This window comes from Petromyzon marinus, chromosome 5 (genome assembly GCF_048934315.1).
Source record: "Petromyzon marinus isolate PM22_M1 ecotype Great Lakes invasive population chromosome 5, UKy_Petmar_22M1.pri1.0, whole genome shotgun sequence".
Taxonomy (NCBI): domain Eukaryota; kingdom Metazoa; phylum Chordata; class Hyperoartia; order Petromyzontiformes; family Petromyzontidae; genus Petromyzon; species Petromyzon marinus.
Genome location: NC_133671.1, coordinates 11,715,349 through 11,739,217, shown reverse-complemented (window position 1 = coordinate 11,739,217; position 23,869 = coordinate 11,715,349). Strand labels below are relative to the sequence as shown.

Below are 23,869 nucleotides of genomic sequence, written 5' to 3'. Positions count from 1 at the left end.
TCGTTGAACATTAATTTTTTGTTTCTAGATGTTACAATGGATGAGTGATTTTGGCTTGTAAGATAATTTGCATATCAGATGTGTGATACATGAATCCTGTAAACATGCTTCATACATCTTGCGAGACACTTGAAATTATTGCTGCTAAATGTCTGGAAACAAATGTCCAGTCATTTTGAGTTTAAATGCAATGCTTTTGTACACAAATGACAACTGTAGATGCATAAACATATTTATGAGATACAGTGAGGGAAAAAAGTATTTGATCCCCTGCTGATTTTGTACGTTTGCCCACTGACAAAGAAATGATCAGTCTATAATTTTAATGGTAGGTTTATTTGAACAGTGAGAGACAGAATAACAATAACAAACATCCAGAAAAACGCATGTCAAAAATATTATAAATTGATTTGCATTTTAATGAGGGAAATAAGTATTTGACCCCTCTGCAAAACATGACTTAGTACTTGGTGGCAAAACCCTTGTTGGCAATGACAGAGGTCAGACGTTTCTTGTAGTTGGCCACCAGGTTTGCACACATCTCAGGAGGGATTTTGTCCCACTCCTCTTTGCAGATCTTCTTCAAGTCATTAAGGTTTTGAGGCTGACGTTTGGCAACTCGAACCTTCAGTTCCCTCCACAGATTTTCTATGAGATTAAGGTCTGGAGACTGGCTAGGCCACTCCAGAACCTTAATGTGCTTCTTCTTGAGCTACTCCTTTGTTGCCTTGGCCGTGTGTTTTTGTCATTGTCATGCTGGAATACCCATCCACGACCCATTTTCAATGCCCTGGCTGAGGGAAGGAGGTTCTCACCCAAGATTTGACGGTACATGGCCCCGTCCATCGTCCCTTTGATGCGGTGAAGTTGTCCTGTCCCCTTAGCAGAAAAACACCCCCAAAGCATAATGTTTCCACCTCCATGTTTGACGGTGGGGATGGTGTTCTTGGGGTCATAGGCAGCATTACTCCTCCTCCAAACACGGCGAGTTGAGTTGATGCCAACGAGCTCCATTTTGGTCTCATCTGACCACAACACTTTCACCCAGTTGTCCTCTGAATCATTCAGATGTTCATTGGCAAACTTCAGGCGGGCATGTATATGTGCTTTCTTGAGCAAGGGGACCTTGCGGGTGCTGCAGGATTTCAGTCCTTCACGGTGTAGTGTGTTACCAATTGTTTCTTGGTGACTATGATCCCAGCTGCCTTGAGATCATTGACAAGATCCTCCCGTGTAGTTCTGGGCTGATTCCTCACCGTTCTCATGATCATTGCAACTCCACGAGGTGAGATCTTGCATGGAGCCCCAGGCCGAGGGAGATTGACAGTTCTTTTGTGTTTCCTCCATTTGCGAATAATCGCACCAACTGTTGTCACCTTCTCACCAAGCTGCTTGGCAATGGTCTTATAGCCCATTCCAGCCTTGTGTAGGTCTACAATCTTGTCCCTGACATCCTTGGAGAGCTATTTGGTCTTACGGCCATGGTGGAGAGTTTGGAATCTGATTGATTGATTGCTTCTGTGGACAGGTGTCTTTTATACAGGTAATGAGCTGACATTAGGAGCACTCCCTTTAAGAGTGTGCTGCTAATCTCAGCTCGTTACCTGTATAAAAGACACCTGGGAGCCAGAAATCTTTCTGATTGAGAGGGGGTCAAATACGTATTTACCTCACTAAAATGCAAATCAAGTTATAACATTTTTGACATGCCTTTTTCTGGATTTTTTTGTTGTTACTCTGTCTCTCATTGTTCAAATAAACCTACCATTAAAATTATAGACTGATCATTTCTTCGGCAGTGGGCAAACGTACAAAATCAGCAGGGGATCAAATACTTTTTTCCCTCACTGTAGCAACTTTAAAAGTCGTTTAGCCATTCTTCACTGAACGAATGCAAATGTACAGGTGCTAGGTGGACTATTACTTTGGAGATTAATGAGAGATGGTAAAGGCTTGTGGAGGTATTCATCCAGCAGTGGATTGATCATGGCTGATGAGGACGATGATGATGGTGCACATGCAGAACATCACATGTATTTTCTACTGTATGTGCTTATCAGCAATGTGTGAAAAACAATCGATTCGAACATGTTTGCAATGACTCGCGAACAAAAGTTATTGAAATAAAATCTGCCTGGTGGTCAGCTCAGCCCACGCCAACTCTGGGATTGATCAAATGGGGCACCACGTAGTGGGAAGTTAATAATGCTTGTATTATGGAGAAAGTGGCTTTTGTCATAAGAATTTGGAATTTCACTCCTGACTCAGAACCACTAATGTATATGAACATTGCTCACTGTTTGGTATTCTTATATCGACAACTATCTATTTAATTTAGGATGCAGATGGAAATTCGCATGTTAATCCTGTGGTGGATGAAAGTTTCCCCGTGTAATTGGGGGGCGGGGGGGGTGTTTGACTCTCCTTCACCATGCTGGTCAGTGCAGGCTATACTGGATATTTGTGAAAAATAGCTTCACAGCTCATCAGATTCCTCCAGTATAAATACAGTTTATGATTCTGGTTGATGTAGGTGAAGGAGTCCATGAACGGGTTCACATATAAATTGCCCCTGTTGTTAACTTTGACCAAGAATCAAACTCCTGTCACTTGGTTCATAATACTGCATCGTGACATGTATCCTGCATTCATAATTTAGTAATGCACGGTCGGGGTAAAGTCATAGTGCAAAGCAATGCCTCCTTGTATTTAACACATGACTTCTGTGAAACTACTGGGCATCTGTGAAAAAGAGCTTCATAGCTCATCGGATTCCTCCAGTCTAAAAACAAGACTTATTCTGACATTTTTGATTGACACATCCCGACTGGATTAATTTGCATTTATTTATGCACGGTACATGGATACATTCATATTGTCGAAACATGCATATTAATTTGAGCTTGTGTGTGCTCGATAACACAGAATAGCCCTTAAATATATATGTAAGCCTCATTTACATGCAAAACAATATTTGTAAGTTTAGAAACGATGCAATTCAGGTCCCTTCTGTATGCACCCCCCTTGCATGTGTGCAAAATTAATTTACTTTCGAATGAGAATGGAAATTAATATGCGCATTTCGACACGAGGCATGCCTGTGTGCATATTGGCATGGGTGTTGCATTGCATGCAGTAAATGCCTAATGCAGCACCAATTACTGATGATAGTGAAAAATGCAAGCAGGGCCCTTTGTTTGCGTATACTGTATGTACAATGGTGGGCCTGCTAACTCTGAAGGATTACACTGCTGAGTTAATGATCGCAGATGTCAATGGTTACCACTCTATTGCAGAGCATGCGTTATATATATAAAAAACATGTATGTATCAATAATCGTAAGGCCCACTAAGTGAAAGATTAAGCAATTGTGTTGATGGCTGTGACTGCCAATGAAGTGTTATCACGTCGCTGCGAAATCTTTAAAACGTGACGAAAGATTCAGTTTAGGTTTCAATTAACAGCTGTTGTTCCTACCAATTAAGCTGCTTTGGTAAACAAACATTTTAGAATGTTCTGGTAAGTGCACCACCTGGAGCGTGCTCTACATTTCCTCAGCTAATTCGTCACAAATGTGCTGTAAACATAACATGCCTGACAAATTAGTTTTAAAACAGTAGATCAATGTCACATGTTTTTCTCATTCAACAATACGTGATTTTTTGCATGTATGGATTTGTCAACTGATGATACAAACGCAATAACCCTATGGTAACCATCAGCGTGTCTGGACACAAAGGGCAATAGAGGTTGCTGGGCTGGTGAGACATACATTCCTTGAGAATGACCCAAACAGAAGGGTTGACTTGTATTCAGGCCTCTAATTGTAAGTATTGTTGGTAAATTATTTTCAATGTATACGTTTATAAGGTGTTTTAGAAACGTGACAAAGTTCATAAACATGCATATGGTCAATGTCAAGAGGTTGTCATTGCTATTATTGGCCACACATATGCATAATATGAGCTGCCAAATACTGTACATACGCTTGGAGAAAACCGTTAAGTCTGATTTTTTTATATTTATTTTTGCTGTGTACAACATTGTGCATGTATTGAAAAACTCCACGTTGATGGATGTCCTTGTGACTTCTCTTAAGAGTTTTTTTTTGTGGAAACAGCACTCGAAAATTTTATCTAAAAATTGCTCAAAGATTTTTATTTAAAAAATGTCCTTGAACTAATTTTATAGTTCCAATCGCATTATAAGAGGACACATTATGTATGCTCTTCGCCTGTCGTGGAATGTAAAGTCGTATAATGCACCACATGGATGTGCATAATTACATCCAAAAGAAGTTACCGACATTGCAAAGTATGCAGTAACATAATAGTCAGTGTGGTTTATAATGGTGAATTATGTATACCGTATGAATATGTTAAATAACTTATTAAAAAAGACAAAGTGCTGACTTGAAATTTGAAGAATTTTTCTAGCAGCAAAGATTTCACTGGCATTTGTATACGATCATCATATCACCTAAATTGAAGACCCTTTTCCATTGTCAAAGCATGTTTTTATGTTGATGTGTTTGTGCAATACCATACTGGACATCGTTAGAATGTATTAGTCAGTTATTTATGAAGAAAAGCCACATTGAGTACAATAACTATTTTTTTTCCAGGGGGCACTTGCATTTGGATATTTGAACAACACCAATAACACTGTATGATTTAGCTATGGGAGGAAACCGAAGAACACGGAATAAACCAATGCAGAACAGGGGGAGAACAAACTAACTCCCCACGGAAAGGCATCCGAGTCAGGAATTGAACGCATGTCTGTCTAGTATGGTTAAACCATCTTTCCACTGGAACACTCTTCTGCCCACTCACTAAGAAATAAATTAGATGCGATGGACATTTATGACCGTGTTAACAACAAATGCGTGTAAAGCATGCATGGCTGTTTTAAATAAAACAATTATCATTTTCTACAGAAATTTAAGGGAAGTGAGGAAAATTAATGTTAGCTTTCATCTATTTTTTAAAACTATCACTGGTACTGAAATATGACAGGTGAGCACTGTGGTCTCAAGGCAATAATTGGAAGCCAGCATGGTACAACCTGAGTCAGACTCAAGATAGCTACTGTAACGAGCTGGTTGCCGACTATGCCCATCTTGTTCATGTGACCTGTACAGTTCATAATAATTCGCTAAATCATCAAGGCATTCTGTGCCCTGGTACCCTGCCATCGAAACAGTGTCGACACGTTTTTTGTTTTCTAGTTGGAAAACGGAATTGCCACGGTGGCGAGATGTTAACCCTCTCACCTGGTATGTAGGAGGTTGTGGGTTCGATCCCCACCCTGAATCCTGTATATTTGGAGTTGGCGTGTTCTCCCTGTGGTCATGTGGCTTCATTTCCATGTGATAAGTCACTTCACTGAGCTATCATTTGTGGCCAGGTCGCTTCTGAAAAATAGCTGTATAGCTCAGTGGAAAATAAAAACCCGTCAGTAAAATAGTGCGAATTTACAAAGACTCGAGCTGTACTTATAGACAATAAGTAGGGCATGGTTTGTTTGAGGCCTTATTGTTCATGCCAATGTATAACAGCTAAGCTCAAAGTCTAGTAAATTGACATCAATATGCTTGGATATGTTGGAAACGTATGTTATTAAGTGTAGTAATGACAAAATAAGAGATGGTGATGGATTGGAAAGGCCTTCATCCAGCAGTAGATAGAGCAAGGCTGATGACGAGGACGACGATAATGATTTATTACAGTAAGGTAAGGTGCATGATTTTTGTGTTTTTTTCTGTGGTTATACTTTATGTTAAGAGTTGCTCAAAGTACTGCTTATTTATTTATTAATTTAACAACGAGGGGAAGAAGAAGACCAACATATTGCCACAATCTTGAATAACCAGGGCTGCAACCTGTATGTGGTCATCTTCCACTCTATATGGCTTCTACTTGTACGTCTCATTATTTAGTGAGATACACTGGCTGCCAGATTCTGAACATTATTATTATTATCAGTGGGCACAATCATTGAAATACTTCACTTGTAGAGCTTTCTTTGCAAATACAGTACGTGCCGTGTGAAAAAAGTTGACGTTGCATACTCCACTATGAAGTGCTTGACTATATTAAATTTGCCTTGACATTGAAATGCTACATTTTGGCACAATACACTTTCCCCCCTGCCCTAACAAAAATGGTGGAGGGAAAATTACTAAAGTACCAGAAATTGTAAGTCATTTTGGCAGTTTTCCCATATTTAGTAAATCTTCCTCTTGGCTAAAGTATGTACTCGACCCCATATATTTATTATTTGGGTTGATGGCAAGTATTCAATAAAAATTAGGATTAGTTAAAGATTAAATAGTTTAACGAGACTCTGCTGTACCTTATGAATAGTTGTGATATTTTAACTTTCATTACAGCATAAGGTATAAAACCCAAAAGTAGAGCGTTATTTACATATCACTTGGTAACCTCACCTTTCCATATACATGCATAGTGATGAAGTCATGCTTTTGTTGTTTGGGCGGATGGCTAATGTTATTGCTGCTTTAAGCCTGTTATTGCAATGACTTTTTTGGGTCATGTTACATAAAAAAGCCTCGAGTGATGCCAACACGTTTTAGTCTGTGGTGTATTTTAGTTTACCTATGAAAACAATGTGCTTATAAGCTGCACTTAGGAAAAAAATAAATGAAAAGTAATCCTGTTCACCATCATAATATTCTACTTTTTGTTGGCTTATGACAAATACATCTGGGTTGTACCTGATCTCATATACTGTATTTCTATGCTCAAACATTGATGGTCTCAACACCAACATTCATTGACCAGTAGGATCAAAAACCCCGCAAGACTCATGGGGAGGCCCTCATCCAGCACTGCATGTGTGCATGTACACATGTAGTATGCATGTACTTTTGATTAACATATTTTTTCTGTGGAGCGGTAGTGTAGTAGTTAGCGTGCTGCGCTATGAACCTGGCAACCCGAATTCGATTCCTGCTCACGGTCAACACCAGTGACGATTATTTGAACCGGCCTTCATAGGTGCTCGCCAACAGCACTTGGCCCAGCAGCCTATTAAGGTTATGTATGGGGGATCTTTGTCTTTGTTTGCATGTACTTTTGACTGACATTTTTTCTGAAACATATACAAAAAAAATCGAGACGAAAATGGTACGGTCGAATCTCATGGTTATCAGCCTATAAAGTAATTTGATAATTTGAGTTAAATATGATCCCATTTGGAATTTGGATGGGTGGAATCGAGCTGTGCAAAACTTGGTATGATGTTCAGGCAAGACGGGAGGGCTCCGTGGGGCCTGGCTGTTCTTGTGGAATTGCTATTGAAATTAATGGGAATTCAACTGATCCATCGCCTTTCATTTGCATGTTGATGTAAACATGCACAATTTAATGAATGGAGATTGCACAGGACTATACTTAAGCTCTCGGAGAATCCCATTATTTTCATTGTTAATTCCTGCGTCTGTATTTCAACAAATGTGATTTGACTGGATTATCATTTGTACAGAAGAATCCCCATAGAAATCACATTCAAGAGAATGGAGATTATAATATGGAAATTGCACATATAGGATTCCCAATTCCCAAAGGGGTCATCTACGGTGTAATTGCGTTATTAGGGTACGATTCCTGCAGGAATTGCCCAGCATTTAAGAGTTAAGAATAATGTAAAGGTGCGGCGCTGCAATTTGCTTGCTCACACCATTGTAAGTGGAAGGGTCTCCACTAGACGGAGCTCTCAAGAGCCCCTCTATTGACCAGATATTTTTGAAGACTGGGACTATCCACTCTTTGCCTCACCTCACGTCACCTGCCGATCGACTCAGGTGTACCATCTACACTGATGGGTGGTCAGAGGGGGAGGACTTTAATAAACTTACTAGAGATTGCAGTGAAGACAATAACAGTAATTATTCTCATCACCATGTCTAGTTATTAATAATTACTTATTTATCTAGGAAAGCTACACTGAGTTCAACGACTATTTTCTGAACTGGCATGTTTGGCTAACACATTCTGTGTTTTTAGCCATGGAAGGAAACTAGAGAACCCGGAGGAAATCCATGCAGAATATGGGGAGATCGTATAAACTCTACAAAAACCACAACAAGACAAAGACCCCCGTAAGGTCATAATAGACTGTTGAGGGAGGGTCTGTTCGCGAGCACCTATTAAGGCCAACAACACACGAGGGGGGTGGGTGTCCAACACCACCCTTCCTTTGTCTCCCCAGTGTTGGTGTTTGCATACTACTCGAGGTACCGATTTAAGGCTCGGTCGACCTAAAGGAGGCCCAGGAACGGTTCAAATATTCAGCAGAATTTTTGGCATTGAGTGGGAATTTAATTCCGGTCGTTGGGTTTGTAGCGTAGCACGCGAACCGCTACACTATCGCTGCCCACGCACAAAAACAAAGATCCCGTGTATAGCCTTAACAGACTCTTCAGTTCAGTTCATTTATTAGGTATGGCCCTGTGAGCCATTCGGCTCTTGAATCGGGTGCAACCGCAACAAACAAAAACATGAACAAGAAACGTCTTAAAGTGACTACGCGCAACAGAAAAATCCAGGAAAAAGCAGCAAAGTCTTCCCGAACAAGCACCGCGTATCAACGCTGTGTGCAAAAATCCCAGTGGGATGCAAGTCAAACAATAACAACCATTAGATTATAGTTACCAGTCTAACTCTGTGTACTACAACAAACAAATATGGCTAAACCAGAACCTTTTCGAAATCACCAAAATAAAGCTCTAAAAACAATGTAACAGTGATCACAGGAACTGTGATTTCCAATTTAACAATAAACGATATACATGACATGTACGACCAAACTTTGCAGCCATAGCATCATGAGATGCGTATTACGACCAACGAAGGCGGCGTCTTTGAATGGACAAGCAGCACCTTGCACACCATTGGGTGGCAAAAACGTCGTCTTCCTCATGCTCACATTTCCCTGCTGTGCTTTAGCCACCCGGCGCTCCGCTCTTTGTTGTGAGCGTCGCTCCTCCGCCCTCCGTTGTTGTTGGAGGGCGACTGCCTCCAGCTGCCCAGTAGCAGCGTCCTTCACGAGCCTCCTCCACAGAGGCCGATCTCACACAAAGCCCCGTGTCGGCATCTTCAGGCTGAGTCGACCTCGAGGAGGCCCAGACAGGGTTCAGATTTTTACCGCCATTGCCGCCATTCGCCCCGACCGGAAAGTGCAGCTAGCGAGCACCTATGAAGGCCAGCACGGTACACCAGGGGGTGGGTGGCCAGCACTACGCCCGACCACCTTTGTCTCCCTAGTGGCGATGTTTACACAGGTAGTCATTTGAGGCTGAGTCAACCTAGGAGAGGCCCAGAACCGGTTTAAATAATTTTCACTGGTGTTGACCGTGAGTGGGAATCGAACTCGGGTCATAGCACAGCGCTTTAAGCGCTACACTACTGCTCCACACATGCACTTATTCACACATATTGTGCAGAACAGGATGAGAAGATGCATGCTTTGTGCCAAAAGGTTCTCGAGTTAGGTAATTGAGTCCAAAATCTTATTGCAATGATCTTCATCATTATTATCCCACAGTCGTTGCACAATCGGCACCGATGCCTGATAACGTCTTGTATATTTCTTATATTGGGTACAGGACATATGGATGTCAACGTCTCTGGGTGCCTGTCTGATGTCTGTCCCAGTAAGCTGTCACGCTAGCAGTCACAGTAACTGGTAAGAGTGATGGCAACAATTGATGACCATTTTCATGATCTTCATTTGCATCGTTGTCAATTAACCATCAGATTTTCCGACAATTGGAGTGATGGTAGTGATTATCTCTATTATCCGGAGAGGCCTTGCTATTATTTATGCATGCCAGGAACATTTTGATACATTTATTACCCATAAAATACTAATTCTCTGCTCTTGCTCTTTGCTACACGATTGCATATAAATGTATGTTCAGTTTGATATGTTCTGTGCATGTTCTCGTGCCATGTTTTCTTTATTTATATACCATGACATTATTCTTCGTCTAGAATTTATTTCCAGTTACTGTTTCATGAATAAGAGTAGTTGGGTAACAAATTAATCCTGTTATCCTGTATAATCGTTTTTATTTTTACGGATCCGTTGAGTATAAAGAAATGTGGATGGTCCACAAATGACAAGATGTGCGAGATTTCTACCCCTCATTGGTGCAGATAAGGGGAGTTCTGTATCATACAATAAATGCGAATTATCTCGTGAAAAAAATCTAATGTTCAACATTTCATGCATGAACAATGGTATGCTGTATTCATCGATATAAACTTGAAATCACACTCAAGGTATTACTTTAACAGGAGGTTTTAATTATGAGTGTACATGAAATAGTGCAATTTCAAATAAATATTGCACTCACATTAATACATGTAATTTCTTAATTGTCACAAAAATATGCTTGATGTGAATGCTACAAGGTGCACTGTATATGATAATGACTACACAAGGGACTATGGGTTGTCAGGGTACACTGAACAGAGTAAACTATGTGGGGTCAAATTAAGTGGACCCAATTACACACCAGGCTTGGCAAATGAAGCAATACTTTGTAGTGTGCAGTGGCTGTTAAAGTAATTGACTGTGCAAATATAATGCTCGATCTATACCTGGAGTTTATTCTTTGTATGTCCATTGTTAGTTCAACATTAAATGTTAATACAAGGATGAACAACGGTATTTAACCACTGAGCGTTATTGCCTTGTTTTGAAGGTCGATGGGTTTTTACACATTTTCCACACCCTCTGATGCCTCTGACATGTGTTGTGACTCACTGCACAAATGTTGTGCCTGGTATAAATTGAACATCGTTTTGATTACTATTATGAGTTCACAAGCTACCCTCAGTTGCCTAAACAATGCCTTTCATATTTGTAATCATGCTCTCATCATCGGTTATTATCTAGCCACTGCTGGATGAAGCCTCCCCAATTCCATTTCAAAGCCTCAAGTTTCTGCGATGCCACAATCTATTTTACTCTGCACAATAATATATCTCATTGCTCCATCTCCGTGGTGGTGGTGGTCATCCTCCTGTGCATGGTATCTCATTTGGCTGCCATTCCATTGCGAGTCCCGTTCGTCAGCCACCACCCCTATTAGCAGTGTATCCTGACCAAGCCCACTTCCTTTTCTTGTAAAATTGTGTTATTTATGTTCTCCCACAACGATGCAAATTATGATTTTGAGTCATGTTTTATCTAATGTTTCATCAAACTGCGAACCCATAGCGTAAGGGCAATAGTACTTGCACTTACGTTTGGCAGATCACCAGCATTTTTTCAAGCTAGCCCAATTCTGCCGATAAGACGCTGTGTGTCGAAACGGGTTCAGTGTTTTCTCGTCTTGAAACAATGCTGAAATAATCCACTCCCAGAAGGCCGTGCTGCTGATGGGTCGGGTAAGAAATACCTATATTTATTCATGTGGAGAGACAGATATGTGAAGGGGAATTATTGGTTGCTACTGTATTGTGTTCATTTCCTTAACATTCAATATGAAGTATCTTATTTAGAATCGCTCTCCAATTTCCATGTTCTTCTGTCTATCTCTGTAATTTTCAGTGTGTACATCCCAATGCTTTTTGTGTGTACATTTTAGTTTTTGTACAATTTTATTTTCACTATCCATTTTTCAAATCTCTCTGAGACTTGCAATTACATTATCTATCTTGATCCTGCGCATGCTCTAATTATTTTGTGCCATCTCCATGGTGTTCATCCTCTCCAGTATAATTTATCCTTTGGTTATCGTTCCATTACTAGTCTCACCCGCCCGCTATCATCCCTTCTCAAAATGTGTCCTGCCCATACCAACCTATCTCTCTTAACAATCAATACAATGTCTCTGATTTGCATTTGTTCCCTGATCCATGTGTTACTTTTTCCGTCTCAAAGTGTAATTCCCTGTAGGCATCTATGCATGCATCCTTGTTTATTCTCAGCTTTGATTCCATTTTAATACTAATAGGGTTTCCCCCCTTTTTTCTAGCAACAAAACTGACACCTTTTGCAAGGAATCATGTTTACATTAACCACAATACTCGCAGTCAAAATGCAAACAAAAACACAACTCTGATAATTTATGCATTGTATTTGAAACTCCTTGGACCACACCAGGAACTGCTTTTATTAGAGTGTTCGACCAGATGACGCCATATGAGACTAGGCTCTAAGAAAAGCTGTCTGTGGTGTAGACCAATGAGTTTCAAAGACAATGCATACATTATCAGAGTATTGGTTTTTGTTTTGTTTGCATTTTGACTGCAAGTATTATGGTTAATGTAAACATGATTCCTTGCAAAAGGTGTCAGTTTTGTTGCCAGAAAAAAGGGGAAAAAACCCTATAAGTATACTTTGGTACTGGCAAAGGAGGCCTCATGATCCATTGTCATAGTTAGTGTCCCTGTATTAGACCAATATGTCATAGAAGGAAATATGCACTGCCAGCACACTGGTTTTCTGTTTTTCATGATCAAGTTAAGTTTTCCACAGACACTCCATCCGGCTTGTGTTCACCTCTTTCACCATTTTGATCTCGATATGCCTTGAATAACACCCCTCAGTTTATAGTTATACTGCTTTAAATTTGCGTGCCTCGGACAATCATTTTGTTTCGCAAACTTGTTCGAGGCATTTTGTTACCTTGTCTGTTTTTGCTAACTTATATTGATTACAACTTTTCGGCCTTCCTTGAGAAGGACGCTTTTTAATTATTTCATGTCATGTATCCTTCACTGGTGCTTGGCAGTGTTTATAGTTGCTTTTTATTAAAATAAAGTTACACAAATATACCACCATATGAAAATGCATTAATTCATACAGTATCACATTGCATTAGGCAGTTAATTATCAGAACTGTTAAGGGTCACGCATCTTTTATGACTAATATTCTTGGTTCTTTCGGTGAAGTCACGTAGATAGAAAGCAAAATTAAAAGCAAACAACCCACGACGTTTCGATCGCAACACAAGCGGTCTTCTTCACCGAAAGAACCAAGAATATTAATTCCTGCAGTCACGGAAGTTTTAAGTCTAAATTTCATGACGAATGCTCCTTGCCATGAACTTTCATCTGTTTTTTGGATACTTATGAGCAAGGGGAGCCATAGTTTGCAGCAGTGAGTGGCGATATAAACCATGCAGTGTTCATCACATGTGTATTCACGGTTTATAAATGACAGTTGTTTATATGCACACAACATCCATACCACGAGGTCTCTGTGACCCGTTTAAATAAAGGAATAGAGTACTGTACATTATGTTTGTATTCAAGCTGTCCATATGAAGTGCAATGCTGCTAAAGTTTAATGCTTTGCAGATTGGACTCTCCTCATTAGATTAAACTAGTATTTGATTGCAGCGTGAATGCTTGATATTAATATTGATTATATCTCACCATGGAACTTTATGTTAGATTTTATTGTATGATACCCCCCCCCCTCCTTGTTCTGTTTAAAATGTTTGTCACGTGTTGAGGGGTGATTTTCACCTTGGCAAAGTAAAATCTTGTGTAAAAGAAGACATTGCTCTGAGATTTATGCACAGGATAAGAAAATATCACGTCTATGGCTTTCACTAAATTATATATTTTTAGGTTGTTTTTGAACAAAAGTTGAGGTTGCAAGCTGCATGAAAATATTAGCTGTTCAAAATATAATTAAAACGTAATATACAGCATTTGTTTTATCTAGAGAAAAAACTAAATAATGTTTTTATATTTGGAATATGTATAATCAACAATATTTTCTAAAACACTACGGTGTTGATTATTAGTATCACGTTATATTTTTGCCTGAAAAGGAGCGTAATTTTGGTTCTCAAAAATTACGAAATATTTCGCCAACATTAAAGAGATAAAGTCAAGCTACGTCTCCGGGTGACAGTTAATTGCTGTCAATTTAATATCATTCGTTATATTAATTGACTAGATAATGGGCTAAAGTAGTCAATGCCATTATCCAAATTGCACACTGCGGATATAATTGTTTTAGTGTTTGTGTCCATTTGATTGCAGAGAGAAAGTTGTTCCGTGGTGACGGGTGAGGAATGCAACTTTCGCTAATGAAATATGCTAGAAAGCCGGATTTGCCATCTAAGGCAGTGATTGAGATGGAGCTGGGAGCTGGCAGGTCAGTGGAGTGTGATGGCTGAAAGAAAGTGAGCTATAGCTTTGCTTACAAAGCACACCACTCCTCTCTCTCTCTCTGTTGTTCCCAGAGGAACGTTTGTGCATTAGCAGATTGCATTTTTCCTTGGATGTGAATTTCCAACGCAAACTGCAGTGTAACTGAATAGCAGATACCAGTTTGTGCACGGTAGTCCTGAGATTTAAAGGTGTTGGTGCACTTTGGCTATTTATTATTCGAAGTTAATTATTTAACCAGTTAGAATCAAATTTTGATTTAAAGCTTTCGTGACTGCAGTAATTCATATTCTTAGTTTTTTCGGTAAAGTCACGTTGAAGAGAAACAACAAAATAACAAAATATATATAAAACAATAAAAAATTCTCACGACGTTTCGATGATGACCGTTTGAGTTATGGTCGAAACGTCGTGAGAATTTTTTATTGTTTTATATATATTTTGTTATTTTGTTGTTTCTCTTCAACGTGACTTTACCGAAAAAACTAAGAATATCAGTTAGAATCAGTTTAACACGTAGGATTTCGCGATCAATATTATTCATAATAAACGTTTTTGGGTTAGATCGCGTTATTTATAAATGTGTCGTAACCCTCCACCACCCAAACACTGCCAAACAGTAAAACATGTGCCACGTTTACAAAAGACAAATAGTTAACTGCTTTAGTCCACCGGTGTGTTGAAGAGTGATTTAACATCATTTACAATTTTTGAGTACGACGTTTCGCTGGTAATTACATCCAGCATCGGGCAATTTGCCAGAATGGTGAAGCCCTCCACTTGCTCCCGGTCTTAAATAGAGCAGCAAGGGTGACGTCATGATTAAGGGTGACGTCATAAATAAATGATGACGTCACCCTTGCTGCTCGATTCACGATTGTGATCGGTGTTTTGCCGGCACCACAGTGGTATAATCTGGACCACTAAAATCAACCAATGGCACAAGTTATAGTGCACTATAAGTGGAATCATTTATACATCTGGCATTTATTTCATTAGCGTAACAATGTGACGGCTAAAAGTACATTTTCCTATACCGCCCTTAAAATAATAGGGTCTGGGGGTCTGTGGATGTTCCATGCACATCGTATAATATGGCACCTTAATTGTTTTTTTCAATAAATTTTCTTTCGTTTCCTCGCACACCATAAATTGAGGGCTAAATCGCAAATGAAGCCCAAAGGGAGATTCTTTCTCCAAACTGCCCACTGGTATTTTATTTGGTGGTTGACCTGCAATTTTCGTATTCGACGTAAAATGTCACGCATGCAGTGCTCAGTTATTATGGAGTTTGCATACATTTTCAATGTGTACAAATAACACTGATGCTTCGGTAGAACAAAGTGTAGGTAAGTAATGTCAATTACATTTTCACCAAGCTTGTGCTTAGAAGTCCTGAAATATGTCTGCAATATTATTTCTTATACCATTAACCAGTCAGTGAGTCAGTCAAATGAATTATGTTGAAACGAGGTGAGAGCCCTTTCAAACTGCACGTTTCTTACCAAGAGAGACCTGTGATATAAAGGCACATAAGAGATTGAACATACATTGAGGAAACAAGGAAATAAAGATCAAGATATTAGGGACAAACCCTTAACATGTTAGAAAATTTTAACAAATGAGGTGAAAATTGAACACGAAGGAAATGTATACGACAGAGTGACTAAATAAGGTAGAGCAACAATCACAAACATGTATACAAAACAAATCCAATTTACGAAACCAGTTTTATCATAGACCACTGATTATTTGTGAAACACAATGATTGAAGTAATGTGCTCCAAATCTGTTGTTGAATCTCAGCTAATACATCTTTTGTTCTGCCACTTAATGGGGTCTTCTCATATTCCAAGTCAAAATGAATTCCTGCTCAAATGAGCAGTGAGGCAGTCCTCAACTCCTATTTTAATGCCCTGAAACAGTGGTGGTAATTCCACAATCTTTTGGGTGGCACACGTCTCCCCATAAGATAACCACTGTTGATAAAGTGGTAGAAATTTGATACACCCCAGATGATGTATGGGATAATTCAACCCCGAACCAGGATTTGAACTCACAGACTTCCCGTTATGAGCGGCTCACTCTGTCGCTGAGCCACCTGGCCAGTAACGGTATTATAATTCATTATATTGCTCGAAAACACAAAATGTACAGACATGTGCCGTACACGTGTGCTTCGTGCTTTGTAACTCAAACTTTTCTGTCGTAATAAAGGCTATTGTTTGTTTTCGATATAGCGTGTACAGTACACTGCGGGCGTCGTGGAGTGCTTTACATTAAACATATTCTCAAACATTTAAAAGGGCACCCCCAGTGGCAGCTGTTCCTCTGGGCACAGGGTGACACAAAACAAATTTGACCTCAGGCAGCATTCATTCTCCTCCAAACATGGCGAGTTGAGTTGATGCCAAAGAGCTCCATTTTGGTCTCATCTGACCACAACACTCTCACCCAGTTGTCCTCTGAATCATTCAGATGTTCATTGGAAAACTTCAGACGGACATGTATATGTGCTTTCTTGACCAGGGGGACCTTGCGGGCGCTGCATGATTTCAGTCCTTCACGGCGTAGTGTGTTACCAATTGTTTTCTTGGCGACTATGGTCCCAGCTGCCTTGAGATCATTGACAAGATCCTTCTGGGCTGATTCCTCACCGTTCTCATGATCATTGCAACTCCACGAGGTGAGATTTTGCATGGAGCCCCAGGCCGAGGGAGATTGACAGTTCTTTTGTGTTTCTTCCATTTGCGAATAATCGCACCAACTGTTGTCACCTTCTCACCAAGCTGCTTGGCAATGGTCTTGTAGCCCATTCCAGCCTTGTGTATGTCTACAATCTTGTCCCTGACATCCTTGGAGAGCTCTTTTGTCTTGGCCATGGTGGAGAGTTTGGAATCTGAGAGGGGGTCAAATACTTATTTCCCTCATTAAAATGCAAATCAATTTATAACATTTTTGACATGCGTTTTTCTGGATTTTTTTGTTGTTATTCTGTCTCACTGTTCAAATAAACCTACCATTAAAATTATAGAGTGATTATTTCTTTGTCAGTGGGTAAATGTACAAAATCAGCAGGGGATCAAATACTTTTTTCCCTCACTGTAACTCATGCAGCCAGCTATGGCTCTAGGATTTGGTGTTACATGTTATTTATGTAGTTTATTGTAAAAATTCGGTCATTCCTATGATTACTGTTACGTTGCAATTATGGCTTTATTGTTTGGTGATTTCGAAAACGTTTTTTGGTTTGGACGTGTGTTTTATTGTAGTACGGAGTTAGACTGATGCCCTTAATCTAAGTTTTGTTCTGGTTGTTTGACTTGCATCCCACTGAGATTTTTTGCACACAACGATGGTGTACGGTGCTTTTTTTTCCAGGAATATTTTTGCTGTTTTTTCATGTATTTTCTGTTTGCACACTCACATAGTCACTTTAAGATGTTTTCCTGTTCGTGTTTTTTTTGTTGTGGTTGCACCCAATTCAAGAGTCGAATGGCTCACAGGGCTATACCAAAATAAAGAAACTGAAACTGTTATCTGGCAAATTTAGACTGACACCGGCACAAAAATGCCCTTGCTATTGCCAATGATGCAAATGAAGCTAAAATTCTTTAACATCCACCATGAAGCGGATGGGGCGCGCCTCATCAACACACAAACCTCGTGTTGACGAGGCGAATGCGCTTCCGTGTTAGTCAGCGGCCTCATGGCCACTTTGTGAATCACACTGGCGCCATGCTCTCACGAAGGTGCGTTTCGTGGTTCACGACAATGAATCCCCAAACAGCCCTCTTCACAGGTCAGATTCTCACCGTAAGGGACACAATTTCGTGCACGTATAAAACTGAGCCACGAATGTATCCAGCACTAATCGGCTTCCCTTCGTGTGTGGGTTGTCCTTGTGTGCAAGGTTGGAGGTAGGGGTGAGGAGTGTCAAAGGTTATCCAGGGAGGGGGGTGTTTCTTCAGGGAAGTGGCCGACGACTCTCGCAGTCAGAACATTGCTTTTTTGTTGGTATGGGAGTGGAGCCACCATTTCTGAAAATTTATAGGCACGCTTAAATGTGAGGGTCATGGGTCAGCTCGGTTCAAGTTGGCTTTAAATGTCTTCCAATAAAAGGTTAAAACTCCCTTTTGCAGGGTTTAATGCAACCTGATCGAAAAATAATTAAATAAAATGGACAGTGAAGTGGGGTGGGGAAGCCTGTGAATGGTCAATTGAGTTTCAACCTCGGTCCATTTCTGTGGATGGAGCTTGTGAATGGAGAATTATGTGATCTCATTGTCCTTCATGGTGGCAAAAAAAAAAATCACTGCAGCTGTGTCATTATTCATTTACAGTGGCCAACAGCCTTTTTTTAAATGACGTGGGCAATATATTGCATTACTTTTCATATCTACCTGCATCATTAATATACAGGCTGTCATCACTATACTGAAGCATCACATCTTTCTGTGCAGCTAATGTGATTGCTCTAAATGCGTTTACTTGTATCAGCAACCTTGCATACTGTTCACATTCATTCACCTACAATGTTGTGAATTTTGCTGCAGTGCATGAGAAATGAATGGGACAGAAAATACGGAGTATTTAAAATTGTATTTTTTTTACTTGCGTCGTTATTAGCAGGACACCCACTTTCACTCCTACGCTCACCGGGGCTTCACGTTCCCTTTTCGTGTGATGGATTATCTTACATTTGCAATAAAACACAGCTACAACATCGATGTTCTAATATAATAAAATTATAAAAACAAGACATGTATTTTTTGTTGGTTCGGTAATCAGCAAAGTCATTTCGGTATGAGGGTCTAAAATGGAAATGTTTCAAAATGTAATCCCATTAGGAATGTTTTTTTTCTCTCCCGGTCTTCAATAATATAGATGGCAGTCGTGGAGTACAGTACTGAATAATCGTATGCTTTACAAAATACATTGTACGACATTGGAGGTAAGAAGTTCATCATAAAAAAGCACATGGTACATTTGTTGTTCAATTTCATATTATTCAGTTTAATATTGTGAAATTGACCAACACATGTTTAGGGAAATTTATTTATGAAAACTAGTATGTTAGGCAATTACATTTTTAACCATGAAACCGTTAAAAATTACTCCTACTGAACCTCTCTTGATTTAAGTGCACACAACAGTATGAAGCATTTCAATACATTATCCACACAGTTTGTGTGTGTGTGTCTGTGCGTGTGTGATGTAATAGGGAGCGGTCGTGTAGCGGCGCTACAAACCTGGCGACCCGGGTTCGATTCCCGCTCACAGCCAACATCAGTGACGATTATCTGAACCGGTCCTCGGCCTCCCCTAGGTAGACTCAGCATCAAATGAGTACCTGGTGCGATGTGTAAACATCGCACCAGGTACTCATTGGTGCGATGTGTAAACATCGCCACACGGGAGTCTTTGTGTTTCCATGACGTGAAACAAATGTGAATTAACGTAATGGTTGTGCTGCCCGGCAGGACATCTCTTAGGTGCACTATGACCTGAAGGCAGCGTGTGCTTCGCTGTTAAGCCGCGTGCACCTTTCACTTCATGCCTTTTGTGCATGGGCTGCTACGATAACAGGCAACCACTCTGCTATGATTGAGCTTAACTCATGCTTCTAGCAATGTCGGATACATTTCTGGAAGAAAAAAAACGGATCAAATCCCTGCACACCTTGCCCTTTTGATGTTAGCTTTAGGCAATGCGGACCTCCCCCTTCCTCCTTTATAGATATGAAATGCTGTGGACCTTGTGTGTGTGTGCATGTCTGCTATTCTGTCAGCCTTAATAGTCACTCATTAACCGTATTTGTACCAACAGGTGAAATGGCGAAAAAAGGGATTTTTGTTGTTTGTGTGATTTATGTTTTCAGGGGCTTGTCAAAAACGAGTGGCATATTTATAATTCGTAGCAACACATTAGTAAAGGTGTATTTTAGGAATATACAGGTAGTCCCCGACTTACGATGGAGATGCGTTACGACGACCCATCCTAAGTCGAAAATATTGTAAGTCGAAAATGGCCTAGCCTACCCAGGAGTCTTAAAGAATGGTGATAATTTAGCAAAACAGAGCAATTTACAGTACCATACTGTATTAACTATATATTGTGTGTATTTATTAATTACAATACTGTATTGCACAGTAAAACTTAAAGTAAAAAAACAAGGTAAAATTATTAGCCTACCTATATGAACTGCAATTTCATAGAAAGTTTTTTTCAGGAAACGATCCTATCAGCTATAAAAACTTTTAACATGCATTGAACGTATGTATTGTATCGTGGTAAACCTAAAATGAAATCGCTAAAGCTATGTATCATACATGCATTGAACGTATCGTAACGTATCATATTCTACTGTACTCGCCAAGATTCTGTCCGTCGTCTGCATACTTAAACGATGTTAGGTTGTTGATGGCTACATTAACTTAGTTGTCAGAATAGGAGGATGGCGATGATAAAGTTACAGTATCGTACCTCGTAACGCTGCAGCGTTTGCCTGCCGCGCGAAATTAAAAATATTTTACAATTTTGTCATATCGCTATCGCCATCGTAAGATCGAAGTATCATAAGTCGGACTACCTGTATATTCTTTGGGTCTTTCGGTAAAGTCACGTAGATGGTTCAAAGGAAATAACAAAAAACTACGACGTTTCGATCACAACACAAGCGATCGTCATCTGGAGGAAAGCTGCTGAATGCAGATTGTTTTATAGGGTGTAGTCCTAGGGTCATAAACGAAGTGGGCGGGGCTAGTGATGTTAATGTGAGAAATTAGCATGTTAATGTAAGATTGGAGAGCGGCGTCCGTGACGAGTTTGCGGATGGCTGTGTTAATGTGAGAGATTAGCATGTTAATGTAAGATCGCAGAGCCACTGCGACATAGAAGTGGGCGTCCATAGGTGGCCACGTTGGCGCGTGAAATTCAACCTGTTAATGTGAAATTAGAAAGCCGAAGCCACGGCGAAAAAAATAATAATTAACATTGGAAGGTGGCAGGAAGGGAACATCACAGCCAGTTTACTGGTTTATGACGTCCTTTCAATGATTGCTAAGTTTGTACCCATCTTCTTGGTTGAAATTGTGTCTGTGTCTATTTATGGATGTTGATAGGCAGTGGGTTTGCAAAGTACCTTCGTCTTGGAGAAATCAATTTCGTGTGGGCCCACCGCATTAAAACAATGATCAGCCACAGCTGAAGTATTGGTCCTACCGTGTTTCAGATCTGTCTTATGTTCACGAGCACGGTCCAAGACATGTCGCTTAGTTTCCCCAATGTAACTACTGCTGCAGACACAGCTTAGTTTGTAAACACCAGAGTACTGCATGTCAGGGATCACATCCTTCACAGATAGGATCAGTTAATTAATTTTACGTACTGTGTTAATCGAAACTGGATCTTGTGTTTGTTCATGATTAATTAACATTCTAATTTCTTACATTAACATTACTAGCTCCACCCACTTAGTTTATGACCGTAGGACGACACCCTATAAAACAGTCTGCATTCAGCAGTTTTGCTCCGGATGAAGATCTTTTGTGTTGTGATCGAAACGTCGTAGTTTTTCGTTATTTTCTTTGAACCATCTACATGACTTTTCCGAAAGACCCAAAGAATATGAATTCCTGCAGTTATGAAAGCTTTAAGTCAAGATTTATTTTAGGTATACACAAATGTGTTATTTAAAATGGTCTGTGTAGTTAGTGAATGAATACATTATTTATGATTTCATTGCATATGCTTATGCATTCACACAATCACTGTCCATCATCCTCCTGAGATCATAAACAGTTTTTGCTTTCAGCAAATTCAATAGTTGTTCTATGCATAGACACAAAAATATGGAACTTGCATTGCTATCTAGGGGCTGCCAATGGAGATGAGCATAACCACACTTATGTGCAGAGAGAAACAATTACTTTGATGTGCACTTTTGCCTCCGCAATTTATTTGAGCAATTTTTCAAAAATATGCAATTTTCCGAATATGTAAAATTCTGTGCCAGGGGTATTGCATAACTGAACAATTCAAGGGGGGAGGGGGGGGATGATGGGATCATGTAGAGCCACAGCATTTTGATGAAAATGTTTTGATGTCGCATGTTGAAGGTTGCAAATCTGTAACAAGGAAAGAGATAATCTCACGAAACCACATGCAAAGTTTACGAGTGAGGATTTACTCCAGTTATTTAGACAAAAAATCAACAAAATCTATTTGTCAAATGGACAATTTGTGGATGGGATGAAACCACAACACAACCCACTGACAAGATTCCTGACATGCAATATCCCCGGGTCTACAAAACTATGCTGTATCTGTGGCAGGAGTTACATTGGGGAAACTAAGCGACATGTCTCGGACCGTGTCCGTGAACATAAGGCAGATTTGAAACATGGTAGGACTTATGCCGTGGCTGATAATTATTTTAAACCGGCTGGCTCACACGAAATTGATTTCTTGAAGATGATGGTACTTTGCAAGCCTACTGGCTATCAACAAAGATTCGTTCATGAAGCCATCCATATAGACAGACACAGTGACGATTTCACCCGAGAGGAAGGTTATAGACTCAGCAATCGCTGGAAAGATGTCTTCAACCACTTTGGGACATGACTTGATTTGTGTTTTCTTGTCAACCTCCGCCGTCAGCAGTGTGGGTGTTTGGAGCGAGGTGCAATGCTTTGATTGGTGTAGCCTTACTGCCGGTGTGGGAGCTTTCTCCTACATTAACATGAGCTGCCCCGCCCATCTCTAAACCTTTATAAACAGCTATTTGATTGGTGTAGACCTACTGCCAGTGTCGGAGCTTTCTCCTTCATTAACATTAGCTGTCCCGCCCATCTCTAAACCTCTATAAACAGCTTGCCCTCGGAGACTAACCTCCCTGTTCCTGATGACGACTGGTTGTGTTGCGATCGAAACATCGTGATATTTTTTATTCACTTTCTTTTTTTCACATTTTATTATTTTTTTTTCATCCGTGACTTTACCGAAAGAACCATAGAATATAATCTAAAGGCATTACAGTATAACTCTACAATAACAATAATATGCAGTGTGCGTTCATTGCGCTGTTGAAAGCTGAATCTTCTTTGGAATTATGAGCTGAGTACCAGAAGGGTTCATTGAAGCTGTGGGTTAAACTACAATGTTACATACCATCCACCAAGCTCATGGATGGTAGCCATTCCAACTCTGTGAACATGTCTTGAACACCCAAACCACGAGTGTAACCTTGCCTCTGCTTGTCGTTATTAATAATTTACAAGCACAGCGTAAACACGTCAGTATTTATGCGGCATCCACGTGTTTGAATACTACTCGGGTCCCGTTTGGGATTGTGTTACAGATTTTAAGTACGATGGTAAATCTGCTGCACAAGTACCATTAAAAGAAAAATAGAAGGTATTTTTATATTCTCACAGTTTGTTTTACGAAAATTGGTCATATACACTTTGCACAGCCGAAATGAAAAAACTAAACAACTCGAAGTTAATATGTAAATTATGGACATTCAAGTCAGTTACAATTAATACAATCATGATAGATTTGTTTATCCCACAAATATAACATCCTAGAAAAATATCCATATATTCATAACTAGCGGGAAGTACCCGGCATTGCCCGGGGGAAAAAAAATATTCAAAACTTATTTTAAAAACATAACATATACATACACAAATACTAAGC

At 39.8% G+C, this 23,869-nt stretch overlaps 1 protein-coding gene and 1 long non-coding RNA gene across 6 annotated transcripts in view; both read left to right on the top strand.

Annotated features, from left to right (window-relative positions):
• LOC116939054 (transmembrane protein 132E-like) overlaps positions 1-23,869 on the top strand; it is a 456,039-nt gene that overhangs the window by 47,788 nt on the left and 384,382 nt on the right. The window lies entirely within an intron of this gene.
• The window catches only part of LOC142915954 (uncharacterized), an 86,225-nt gene continuing 63,339 nt past the window's right edge, over positions 984-23,869 (top strand). The window contains exons 1-2 of the long non-coding RNA XR_012936165.1: positions 984-19,496; positions 19,549-23,869. The exon at positions 19,549-23,869 is cut by the window's right edge and continues 63,339 nt beyond it. This is a non-coding gene — a long non-coding RNA (uncharacterized LOC142915954). The remainder of the gene's footprint in view (positions 19,497-19,548) is intronic.